This window comes from Hyla sarda, chromosome 3 (assembly GCF_029499605.1).
Source record: "Hyla sarda isolate aHylSar1 chromosome 3, aHylSar1.hap1, whole genome shotgun sequence".
NCBI lineage: Eukaryota > Metazoa > Chordata > Amphibia > Anura > Hylidae > Hyla > Hyla sarda.
This window is the reverse complement of record NC_079191.1, coordinates 185,147,920-185,161,236: the sequence shown is the minus strand read 5'-3', so window position 1 is coordinate 185,161,236 and position 13,317 is coordinate 185,147,920. Positions and strand designations below refer to the sequence as shown.

At 42.6% G+C, this 13,317-nt stretch overlaps 1 protein-coding gene across 3 annotated transcripts in view; it reads left to right on the top strand.

Annotated features, from left to right (window-relative positions):
* Nucleotides 1–13,317, top strand: part of CSMD1 (CUB and Sushi multiple domains 1) — a 1,887,231-nt gene that overhangs the window by 879,769 nt on the left and 994,145 nt on the right. The window lies entirely within an intron of this gene.

The following is a 13,317-nucleotide window of genomic DNA, read 5'->3' as shown; positions in this document are numbered from 1 at the left end:
CATGCTTAGTGTGGCACGCACAGACACACTGCAAAGACTAAGGGAATTTCCCTCCTTTTTATCTGCTTTCAGGTGTGATTTTCATATTGCCCACACCTGTTACTTGCCCCAGATGAGTTGAAAGGAGCATCACATGCTTGAAACAATCTTATTTTTCCACAATTTTGAAAGGGTGCCAATCATTTTGTCCAGCCCATTTTTGGAGTTTGGTGTGACATTATGTCCAAGTTGCTTTTTTCCTCCCTTTTTTGGTTCAGTTTCAATACACACAAAGGGAATAAACATGTGTATAGGAAAACATGTGTTACTGCAATCCTTTTCTGTGAGAAATACACCTAATTTTCTTGAAAAATTTCAGGGCTGCCAGTCATGAGTTCCAGTAGAATGCAGGCTGAAAGGTCTTTTTTTGCATCAGAGCATAAAGTGCCACGTTTCAGCTAACAAGCCTGCAGGATACTGTGCACCGCTCTAGAGGCCAGTCACTTAATTCATTACACTGCATACAGATAGGACGGACATTGCTGTGTGTGCGTGCTACACAGAAAAGCTTTTTCCAGCAGCGTTTCACCTCCTAGTCACATCAGCGTTCTGGTGGACAGAGAGCAGTGCTTTTTTTTACTGAAAAGGATTTTTACTGTAGCCATTACCCTCCCAGTTACTTTCTACAGCATTGTTTTACCGAGAAGGGCAGATAGCTGTGTGTTGCCTCATACATTTCAACAAGCTGCCTCAACTTTGTAGACCTTAGCAGAGGCAGGAATAATTTTTCCACTCTGTGTCTTTGTTCCACAACAAATCATCTGCTGGTTATACTATTTTGTAGACAGTATAATACCTAGAAGACCATTCCTAATAGTCTTTGACAGAGTGCAATTTTGGGTTTAGTACACAGCTTTTGTGTGCTGCAGCACTGTTGTGTACTACTGGTGCTGTGCAAAAATATGTTTTTTAAGCATACTGTAGCACATTTTTCTGCCCTCATAAGTGCATAACACATACCTACATCTAAGTAGTGTACATTGTTTTCCCTGTTAAACTCTCAAGGGCTGGTACTGTGAAATGCCAGGGAAAAGTAAACGCCGGATGGTGTTTTACTAAAATAAATTTTTTTAAGCGTATTGTACACATTTTTCTGACCTCATAAGTGCATACCACATACCTATATCTAAGTAGTGTACTATTTTGTACCTGTTAATCTGTCAAGGGCCTAGATACTGTGAAAGTCCAGGCAAAAGTAATCACTGGCAGGTGTTTTACTTCAATACATTTTTTTAAGTGTACTGTAGCGCATTTTTCTGCCCTCTTTGTTCCACAACAAATGGTCTGCAAGTTATACTAGTCTGTAGATGGTATAATACATACCCAACAGTCCATCCTAATAGTCTATGAGAGAATGCAATTTTGGGTTTGGTACACAGTGACTGTGTGCATAAGCACTGTTGTGTAATGCTGGTGTTGTCCAAAAATATGTATTTTTAAGCATACAATAGAACATTTTTCTTCCCTCATAAGTGCATACCACATATTACATCTAAGTAGTGTACTATTTTGTACCTGTTAAACTCTCAAGGGCCTAGATACTGTGAAAGGCCAGGGAAAAGTAATCACCGGCTGGTGTTTTACTCAAATACTTTTTTAAGCGTACTGTAGTGCATTTTTCTGCCCTCATACGTGCATACCACATACCCACTTCTAAGTAGTGTACTCCAGTTATATACACACTAAGTATGTCAGGCAGAGACGTGCTAGGATGTGCACAGAGAAGTGGCAGAGGCCTAAATTCATCAGGCGCAGGCAGAGGTCGCAGCAGACTAGGGGCGAGTCGTAGCGAGAGGCCTGAGCTCCCGGTATCAGCTAGTGGTCATGTCTCGACCAGCAACCCATCTGCCGTCATCGATTGGCTAACATGGTCATCCACTCCATCACAATTGACATCTGATACCCCCAGTCAACAGTCAGTGGGTTCCTCAGACACAACCCTCAGTTTCCAGGGAGCAGTCCCTGTCCTCCCATTGCCTCTGTCCTATGCTATTCCCTCCACCGCACAAGTGTCTTATACTGTGGGTTCAGCTCCACTATTTAGTGAGGACGATCTAATAAAGGAGAGTAAGCAGCTACTGCCCAGCCATTAAGTGAAGGAGACATCCGCCGCTTCCTCCGCTAGGCGGGCAAGTAGTGAGGAGGAGAGTGACATGGGAGGTGGTGTTGCCAGGGTTCAGGGTCCTGATGCAGACACTGTTGAGGAACCTGAGGAGGACATCAGTGACATACAGACACTTGTTGATGATGATGAAGCCAATTGCAATAGGGAATCAGGTACAGAAGGGGCTTAATCATCATCAGGAGAAGAGGGTTGCAGGTGGCCCGTGAGGCAGCAGCTGAGCCAACAAGGTGGGGAGCATGGTTAGCAATCAGCATGGTAGCAGAAGTGGAAATTCTGGAGCCAAACAGGCGCGGGGGAGACCACCTGCTTCACGGCAACCTACATTCCCGGGACGTAGTGGAACTTGGGTTCCTGGAGAAGGCAGCAGCAGCAGTCAATTAGTGAGGACTGTTGGTGGGAACATCAGCTACTCGGCGGTGTGGCAGTTTTCATCAAGCATTCGGAGGAGGTTAACATAGCCACATGCAAGATTTGTCAGCAGAAGGTGAAGCGTGGGTAAGGTGCATAAGGTGCGCCACCATAAAGTGGCTTGGGAGAACCATGGTTTCGATGTAGTGGTCCAGCCTGCTGCATCACCTAGTGGCTCGCTGCTCCCTCTTTCAGCCAGCCAAGGCTCCACCACCTCAGCCGAAGGGAGATGTGTGTCATACCCTACTTCTCTCCCTCGAGATGCCCCTGCTCCTCCTACTTTTAGTCAGTCATTCTGCCAACAATCCATTGGCGAAGCCATGTCCAAGAGACAACAGTATGCGTCCACTCATCCAACGGTGCAGAAGCTGAATGTGCTCCTGTCCAAGTTGCTGGGGCTGCAGTCCCTCCCTTTTCAAGTGGTGGAGTCTGGACCTTTCAGAGAACTGATGGCTTGTGTCGAGCCGAGGTGGAGAGTACCAAGCCGTCATTTCTTTGTGCAGAAGGCAGTACCAGCCCTGCACAATTTTGTGATAGAGAAGGAGGGCCAATCCTTGAGCCTGTCGATGTGTCCCAAAGTGCTCGGCAACGCCGACGTCTGCAGCTGTAACTGTGGACAGGGACAATACATGTCCTTTACAGCCCACTGGTGAATGTTGTTCCTGCACAACCACAACACCAACTTGGACAGGTCGCGACTCTTCTTCCTCCATGCTCTCAGGCTGTGGATCCTGTGACAGTGTGCGACTCCGCCTCCTAATCCACCACCATGTCCTCAACCTCCACTACACAGACAAGTCCCAGTGACCCTTCAGCACACCATGTGTGCAGGGCACGTCGGTATCATGCTGTTCTTCACATGGTTTGCCTTGGCGCACGGAGTCAAACAGGGGAGGAACTGCTAAAAGTCATTCATAAAGAAATCAAGAAGCATACTCCATGAAAAATGGTAATGGGAACCATGGTGACTGACAATGGGAATAACATCTTGTCTGCACTGCATCAAGGAAGGCTGAGCCATGCGCCCTGTATGGCACACGTGTTCAATCTGGTTGTCAGGCGGTTCCTGAAGTGTTCCCCCCATTTGCAATACATCCTAATAATGGGATGGAAACGTTGCCAGTGGCAGCTCATAAGTGACACCTGGCGTTTACTCAGGCCCTTTGAGGAAGCCACATTATTAGTAAATCGCCAGGATTAGGGGATGAGCGACATCATTCCAATGCTTCATTTCCTACAACACGTGTTGGAAACAGTGGCTGGTTATGGCAATGGAGACGTGGCACCTACATATCATGGCCACATGAGCCCTGTGGGGGCTGAACTGGAGGGGGAGGGGCACAGTGGAGAACAGTTTAGGTGTCACAAGATTGGCATTTTTTCTAGTCATCTGACAGGAGAGAACGAGCAGGAGAAGCTAGAGGAGCTAGAGGGTTATGAGGAAGGCGAGACAGAGGACCCAGACACACTGTGGCAGTATGCAGTGGGAATGGAGATAGGGAGTCCCTTCGAGTCACTTGCACAAATGGCACGATGCATGCTCACTTGCTTGTGTAGTGACCGCCGAATTGTCCCAATTCAGCAGTGGAATGACTTCTGGCTCTCCACCTTATTGGACCCTCACTGCCAGCACAAAATGGGGTCCTTTTTTACACCCACTGAGAGGGAGGACAAACTGACCTACTACAGAAACATGCTACGTAGTCAGTTGGCCGATGCCTATATGCGCCGATGCCTATATCCTTTCAAAGGTTTGTCTCGGAGGGGCCCTCTGCGCTCACCTTCCACTGCCATGGCTGCTGGAGAGGGGTGGCAGGAGCAGTACCAGCTCTATCAGCAACAGCCTGAGTCTACAGTCGCTAATGACTAGCTTTCTTCACCCGCATAGTGAAGCAGCTCATCAGCAGCAAGTAGACCTGGAGCAGGACCTGAACCAGCAGGTGGTGGCATACCTTGACGTGACCATGCCAACACACCTTGAAGATCCGCTGGATTTCTGGACAGCCAAACTTGATTTGTGGCCGCAACTAGCAGAGTTTGCCCTGGAAAAACTGTCCTGCCTGGCCAGTAGTGTGCCATCAGAGCGGGTGTTTAGTGCGGCAGGGGCCATAGTAACCCCAAGGAGAACTCGTCTGTGGAGAGATTGACCTTTGTGAAGATGAATCAGCATGGATCAGCCAGGATTTCCACCCACCAATGCCAGATACATCAGAGTAGATTGACCATGGTGCCACACCAACATTTCACAAATATGGATAGTGCAAAACATATTTAAGGTGCTGCTCCCCAGTTACAGACATTCCTCAGCATTAGACCACAAGTAAGTATTGAGGATATGCATTAGCTAAAACTTAAGAATAAAATTCTTTATTTCTTAAACTTCTTAGAATAAAATATATGTACCCATTTTTTTTTTAAATGAAACAATAGGAAAGGTGTGCAAGAAACACCATGTGCCACCTACACCACCAAGTATTGATGTGATGCAAAGACTTCTAAAAGGTGGAAGAGAACAACGTATGGTCCATTGTAACCGGTGGGGGTAAAAACTTCCTCTGTAAGGTCCTACTCTCGCACTATTAATTCCCTTCTTGCCAAGGGTTAATCGCCCTAAAAAGGGTGGCCCCACACAGGAATCTCTCCCTATTTCCACCCACAAACATTGCCATTTTACATGGTTTTTAGGTGGAAATGGGGAGATTTTCCTTTGTGGGGCCGCACTTTTTAGGGCGAGTAACACTTGCCAAGAAAGGAATTGATAGGGCGAGAGTAGGGCCTTACTGGAGAATTTTTAACCCCCACCTGCTTCAATGGACAATATGTTGTTCCCTTCCACCTTTTCAAGGAAAGTGTTACTCGTCTTAAAAAGGGCGGCCTCACACAGGAACCTCTACCTATTTCCACCTAAAAACTCTGGGAAATGGCAGCGTTTGCAGGTGGAAATAGGGAGATGTTCCTGTGTGGGGCGGATTATACATTACCGGATACTAGTATTGCCACCCCCTGCCCCACTATGTCACCGTTTCACTTTCAGGACTCCTGATGCTGCTGATACCACCTCCAGGTTGTCGCATTCTGCCACCATATGTTCTCATGTTGATGCCAGCTCCAGGGTGTCTCATTCTGCCACCATATTTTCTCCTCATGCTGCTGCCACCTCCAGGTTGTATCATTCTGCATTTATGTGGTCTCCTTATGCTTCCGCCAATGCCATGCTGTGTCATTCAACCACTATATGGTCTCATCATGCTGCTGCCAACTCCAGGCTGTGTCATTCAGCCACTATATGGTCTCGTCAGGCTGTTGCCACCTCCAGGCTGGGTAATTCAGCCACTATATGGTCTCCTCATGCCCCCGCCACCTCCACACTGTGCCCTTCAGCCTCTATGAGGGGAATTTATCAAAGCTGGGAAGGGACTTTTTTGGCTTATTATATACGCATATATTGTCGCATGTGCGCCAAAGCAACTTTTCGTGCCACTTTTTGAAGGCAGTGGCTTTTAAGTAAATTTTTTTGAAAACCCTAGGTAAGCAAGTTTTCAATATTTCCCTTTGCAGTAGTAATGAATTTATTATTGCGACATTCGCAAAAAAAGTCACTCGGAAGTAAAAAAAATACTGCAAACCACTTATGTACACAATATTAATGGGCCTGGTAAGGTATGTGATGTGATTTTCAAAGTTTAACTTTCGTGTGTAAAATTTACCAATGCCATGCGAAATTTTGATAAATTTTGTGCATGAAAGAAAAACCAAAGTATAAAAGATGCTACTTATATAATGACTTTCTGAAGTAGCCTTTGATAATTTCCCCTCTATATGGTTTACTCATACTGATGTCACCTCCAGGCTCTGTCATTGCGCCACTCTGCGACAGTGATTCTAATAGCGACGCCTCTAATCTGCATGAATAACACTAACCCAGTACACTCCATATGCATGTTACAGCAAGGCAAAGTGTTCTACACCCCTATTGAGGCTCTCTGTAGGCCAGAAATAGCCTTTTTTAATACATATTTGCCACAAATAAATTCGGGCCGAACCAAATATTTTCGGAAAATTCGTCGAATCGGACAATTCAAATTTTTCTAAAATTCAGTCATCTCTAGCTATATCTATTAGCTCTCTGCCTTTAAGAGATCCTAAGGGTGATATAAATATTGACCCTCTGCTCTATTTGTGCCGTTTTTTTTGTCAGTGTTCACTTTAGATCTGTCATTTTAGTCAGAAGTCAAAAGAGTAAGACGAAAAAAGAGTTTGTAGCAGAGCAGGGAATTGTGAGATGGCATAGGAAAAGTGAATATAAGGGAATAATAATATTAACAAGAGCTGTGATGCTCATGTTGTGGCTGCACCTCTCCTCTATGGGGTCCTGTAGGGGATCACACCTGGCCTCACTCCACTCCCAGCCTATTCATAATTATAGAATTAAACTAATTAGACTGAGTTGTATAACAGTTTGACAAGTTTCGTTGTGCAGAAGAGCCGCTCGACATACTCTATTTATAGCAATTGGCTTGTCAAGTTCAAAATAAGTCTTATCGCAAGAAACAGAAAGAGGCTTAGCACTGAAATATCACTGCTTGTATCGGTAAGTCAGCTAGAACTGGATTTGGACAGCACAGTAAGGGGGAGAGCATGATAAGGAGTGAGTGTGTGAGTGAGTATGTTTGTATGAGTACTGAAATACAGACAACTGTGCTATACTCAGTCTGCTTGCCAACTTCTACCAGTGGGAAAAGAAGAAGTTGAGTGAGTCCAGCTTTTCCTGTAGCCTAGTGCTACAACATTAAAGGGGAAATGTTTATCATCAATTTATTTATGCACACATATATTCTAAGAAATAATATCAGAAACGACCTCCTAGCACTGCTCCTAATACCAATTGGTTACTGTAATGTAACAAAACAATGCAGGTTTAAAAAAAAACTTTAAAAAAAAATATTGGGATGCCTAAATAATACACATAAATGACACCTTTTGGTCTACTATTACATATTGTTACTCGTGTTATTTTTGTCATAGTTGTACACCGATTCAGCAATGGAAAAAATAAAGTAAAATTTAGTTCATGTATCACTTAGCAGCCAATAATATTTACCTAGAAGCACAGTAGCAGTTATGAGTCCAACTTGATTTGGCTGTCTTTCTAATTATTTTCTCAACATTGCTACATTTCATGGTTTATGGGTATTAGGGTTGTTCAGTCAATGTTCAACACCTTGAAGTTTTCAGCTTTTTACTTTATTATATTTACATATCATACTCACAGCTAAACTAGAAGCACCAAATGGTTAGACAATTACAATTCCTGTTCTGCATGCTGCATAAATGTTTTCATTATAAGCTTTCCTATGGCCGTCCTTCACAAAATAATGACAAGAATTAGCATATTCATTTCAAAGAGTTCAGTCAATACATCATACTGAATGGAATTAAAAAATAACATAAATAGCTTCATAATACTATAGTAAAAAAACAGCATAGCTACACATTTACTATTATTTAAATGTACCTTTTAAATTATCTTATTATATTACATCATTATTTTCAGTTGCCAAGGTCACAGCTATTGCTTTTTAATACCTGAAGTGTAGTAGGCCATAAATTCTTTAGATGCGTACGTCTGTCAAATCTATAAACACATAATTTCAAGGTTCTCAAAAATATAACAAGAACCAAAACATATATACAGAATCCATTTTTGAAACACACACCAACAAAATATGAGGGAGCCCTTTTAGTTATAATGGGGTCTGCCAGATTTTGCTACAAACATCATCAAAAATACTGATAGCCTTGATCAGAGGTGTGAACACAACCTGTTTATACTGGTATCTTCTTCTACTCCTAAATTTAAGGGCAGTCTATGAGTGTGTTTTATTAATTAATGTATTGCACAGCCCAAATAATCCTTTAATTTAATTTAAAGGATTTAAAGGGGTATTCAAGGATTTTTTTTTTTTATGTGACTATACTACAGGGGCTGAAACCCTGGACCTGTATGTGACGATTTTCTCACAATTCTTCTGTGATTTTCACCCCAATATTTATTTTTACCAGCATACAAAATTACTGTTGTCTCAGATTTAACCCAGCTTGCAATGCGGCCAAGACCTGACTCCCTAGTCAGCTGATGACAGGGAGCCTGTCTGCTTCAATGGGTGGAGGGATCGCATGGTGGGAGAGAGATCAATCTGTAACTAATACAACAGCTGTAGACACCCTGATTGAAAACTACACCGATTTCAATGGATGAAGCTCATTTATGTTTCCATGGGTGGGGTGGCTGATGTGTGGGAGGGAGGAAGCGGGAATTGTGGGATTTGTAGTCAAAAAAAGAAAAGTCAAACAGAAAATAGCAGTTCACAAAAAGATAGCCACAGTGTTATGGTAATCTCACAACATAGCTATTTAGCCCCAAGACAAGCGCAGATCCTTCCTAAGCTTGTCTATTACTGTCTGCCAGGTACGTACTAAAATCACCTTATCATGGATAACCCCTTTATAGGCTCCCCAATGGCTTAACCTTGAAGCCCTAGAATGTTCTCACCTAACCTTACTAGCTTTATTATACCCCCCCACCTCTAGATCTACAGGGTGGGCCATTTATATGGAAACACCTTAATAAAATGGGAATGGTTGGTGATATTAACTTCCTGTTTGTGGCACATTAGTATATGTGAAGGTGGAAACTTTTCAAGATGGGTAGTGACCATGGTGGCCATTTTGAATTTGGCCATTTTGAATCCAACTTTAGTTTTTTTAATAAGAAGAGGGTCATTTGACACATCAAACTTATTGGGAATTTCACAAAAAAAATTATGATGTGCTTGATTTTAAACATAACTTTATTCTTTGATGTGTTATTTACAAGTTTCTGACCACTTATAAAATGTGTTCAATGTGCTGCTCATTGTGTTGGATTGTCAATGCAACCCTTTTCTCCCACTCTTCACACACTGATAGCAACACCGCAGGAGAAATGCTAGCACAGGCTTCCAGTGCCCGTAGTTTCAGGTGTTGCAGAATGGGCAAAACAAAAATTGGAACAGGACCCTCAGTTTACGCAGAAGATTTTGTTCAGTGATGAGGCAAACTTTTATGTGAATGGTGAAGTTAACAAACAAAACCACCGCTATTGGTCTGACACTAACCCACATTGTATAGATCCCTCTAAGACTGTTGGAACACAAACATTGATGGTATGCTGTGGCATATGGGGTACAAAGATAGTGGGGCCATTCTTCATCAATGGAAACCTCAAGGCCACTGGATATGCGAAATTACTATATGATGATGTGTTTCCCTCTTTATGAACTGAAGCTGGCACGTTCCCTGAGTTTTTCCAGCAAGATGGTGCACCACCACATTATGGGTGTCAGGTACGAGCATTCCTAGATGAAGAATTTCCTGGAAAGTGGATTGCTCATCGTGGGCCAGTTGAATAGCCCCCAATGTCTACTGATCTGACCCCCTTAGACTTTTATCTTTGGGGTCATCTGAAGGTAATTGTCTATGCTGTGAAGATACGAGATGTGCAGCACCTGAAACTACGGATACTGGAAGCCTGTGCTAGCATTTCTCCTACGGTGTTGCTATCAGTGTGGTAAGAGTGGGAGAAGAGGATTGCATTGACAATCCAACACAATGGGCAGCACATTGAACACATTTTATAAGTGGTCAGAAACTTGTAAATAACTCATGAAAGAATAAAGTTACGTTAAAACCAAGCACATCATTGTTTTTCTTCTGAAATTCCCAATAAGTTTGATGTGTCATATTAGCCTCTTCCTATTGAAAAAACAAAAGTTGGATTCAAAATGGCCGACTTCAAAATGGCCCCCACGGTCACCACACATCTTGAAAAGTTTCCCTCCTCACATATACTAATGTGCCACAAACAGGAAGTTAATATCACCAACCATTCCCATTTTATTAATGTGTATCCATATAAATGGCCCACCCTGTACAATTTCTAAACCCACTAACATACATTCATTATTTCTATGGGGGGGGGGGGGGGGGGGAAACACACACAAAAAAAAAAAAAGCAAAACTATTGTCTTCTCACCTGCCTCTCCTTCATGCATTCAGTGGTCCCCTTTTTCCTTTAACATATTCCATTTCCACATTTTAATACTTCTAATGGGCTCACCATAGTATATGACTTCCTTATAATAAATGGAATACTTCCCTTTTTCATTCTGGAAAAAAATGCCATATTTTTTAAATTGCATGAACTTTGCAGATATTTACAAATGAAAGACTTTTCTACCAGTCAAGCCTTTTCCTCCATGCCTTACTGGTCTTAATTTCCCTTAAATTTAGTTAAGGATTCTAATTTCTCAAAGAAAATCCACAACATACCAGGACATGCTATCAGAAAACTCAAAATACTCCATTTCCATAACTGGATGTCACACATTCACAGTGTTGCCTAATTCAGTAAGTGCTGCCCTTTCTTCATTTTTTCATTCTTCTAGATAGTTTACTAAATCATGTTGCCAATCTCACATCATACATCTCAGAAGGGGCATAGCTAGCAGGGTGGCAGAGGAAGCTTTTGCCCTTGGGCCCAATGATTGTACATGGTGGGGCTCCCTCACTGTGTGCAAGGAGAGGGTTAAAGTCTAAAATGCCCTCTTGCACATCTTTCTCAGGATAGAGATGTATTTGAGAACTATGGTGCAACAAGAAGCCATTAACTTCCTGTCAAGCTATTCAATCTCGCAGGCCACAAACACTTTAAACCTGGCCTGGTGCCTACAAGACTTAACAGTCTTGTAGGCAACAGGTCACACCCCCTCCCATAGACTTGCATTGGAGGGTAGGGTGTGACACCACACGGGGTGTAGTCATGACCCGGCGGACTCGGAGGCTGCAGTATTGCGTGCAGCTCCCACAGATGGGTGCTGCATGCGAAATTGCAGGGGTCCCCAGCATTGGATAGGGGATAAGATGTCTTAGGGCCGGAGTACCCCTTTAAAGGGACATGGGGTGGGTGGAAGGTGAGGAATAGTTAGGGAAGAGACACATCTGTAAAGAGACAAATATGTTTCTACTGGCACTTTTTTTTGCTACAAAAAAAGACATTCTGAACCAGCGAAAAATTGTGCAAAAGCAGCCTACTAGAACTTTTACATAGTAAAACTTTTACAGTAGAACTTTTACATAGTACTGTTTGTACCAGTTTAATGGGATTATCCACCATAAGGTGATTTTAGTACATACCTGCCAGACAGTAATGGACATGGTTAGAAAGGATCTGCGCTTGTCATTGGGATAAATAGCTATGTTGTGAGATTACCATAATACTGTGGCTAACTTTTTGTGAACTGCTTTTTCCTGTTTAAGTTTTCTTCTTTTGCCTACAAATCCCATAATTCTATTTTCCTCCATCCCACACATCCCCCACCCCACCCATTGAAACATAAATGAGCTTCATTCATTCAAAAGACCAGTGGTTTTCAATCAGGGTGCCTACAGCTGTTTCATTAGTTGCAGATTGATCTCTCTCCCACCAAGCAATCGCTCCACCCATTGAAGCAGACAGGCTCCCTGTCATCAGCTGACTAGTGAGTCAGGTCTCGGCCGCATTGCAACCTGGGAAAAATCTGAGACAACGATCATTTTGTATGCTGGTAAAAATAAATATTGGAGTAAAAATCACATAAGAATTGTGAGAAAACTGTCACACACAGGTACAGACACTATATTATGAACTACACTAACTTCACAACCTCTGTAGCATAGTCAAATAAAAATAAAAAATCCTGGAATATTCCATTAGCATATACATATCTACATTCAATAATACAGAAAGCGGAATAAAAAAGGGAATAAAAAAGGACTGTATCTTTTTGTTCTCATTTCATTGTAGGTCCATGTGCTTTAAATAGTGCATTTAACAAGGCCTTGCACTGCTAACTTTATATTACATAGTTATGTAATACTGAGCTGAACCCAATTTAGCTCTCCCATGGAAGAAATAAAACTGTGTCTCTGGTGCCACCTATAAATGTAATGCATGCTATAAAAACTGTCCAAATACTATGAATTACAATCCATTGGTAAATCTGTGTATTACAAGAAACATTTTAAGGATAACTGTAAATAAGTGTGACCTCATCCAGACCAGGACAGCAATTAAAAAACAAATTCCCTAGTTCAAAAGATCTAGCTTTCAGCTCTCTCCTCTCTCCTTATGTTCTTAGTAGAGATGAGCAAATCGAAGCTGACAAACCCAAATTCGCTGCAAATTTCTTGAAATATTCAATTCGCAACGAAGGCAAAAATTGCTGTGATTCTATCGCTCAAATTGCTTCATTAAACTCCATTTACTGCGATCCAGGTTCCAGGGCATCTAAAATGGCAGATCCACATGTCAGTACATGGGGCAAGGAACTCTGGAAAGGCAAGGCGGGAAGGGAAGTAGGTGGGATGACCCTTAATCTCATGCAGGATGCAGCCTATCAGCAGCCAGTCACCCCTGTGAGGTCACAGCCCTATATAATCGGCAGCCATATTGCGGCTTGTCATATCATTCATTACACTGCATAGAGATAGAACGGACATCCCTGTGTGTGTGTGTGTGTGTTACACAGAAAAGCTCATTCCAGAAGCGTTTCACATCCTAGTCACATCAGCATTCTGGTTGACAGAGAGCAGTGTTTTTTTCCACTGAAAATTATTTTTACTGCAGCCAGTAACTTCCCGTCACTTTCTTCAGCATTGTATTACAG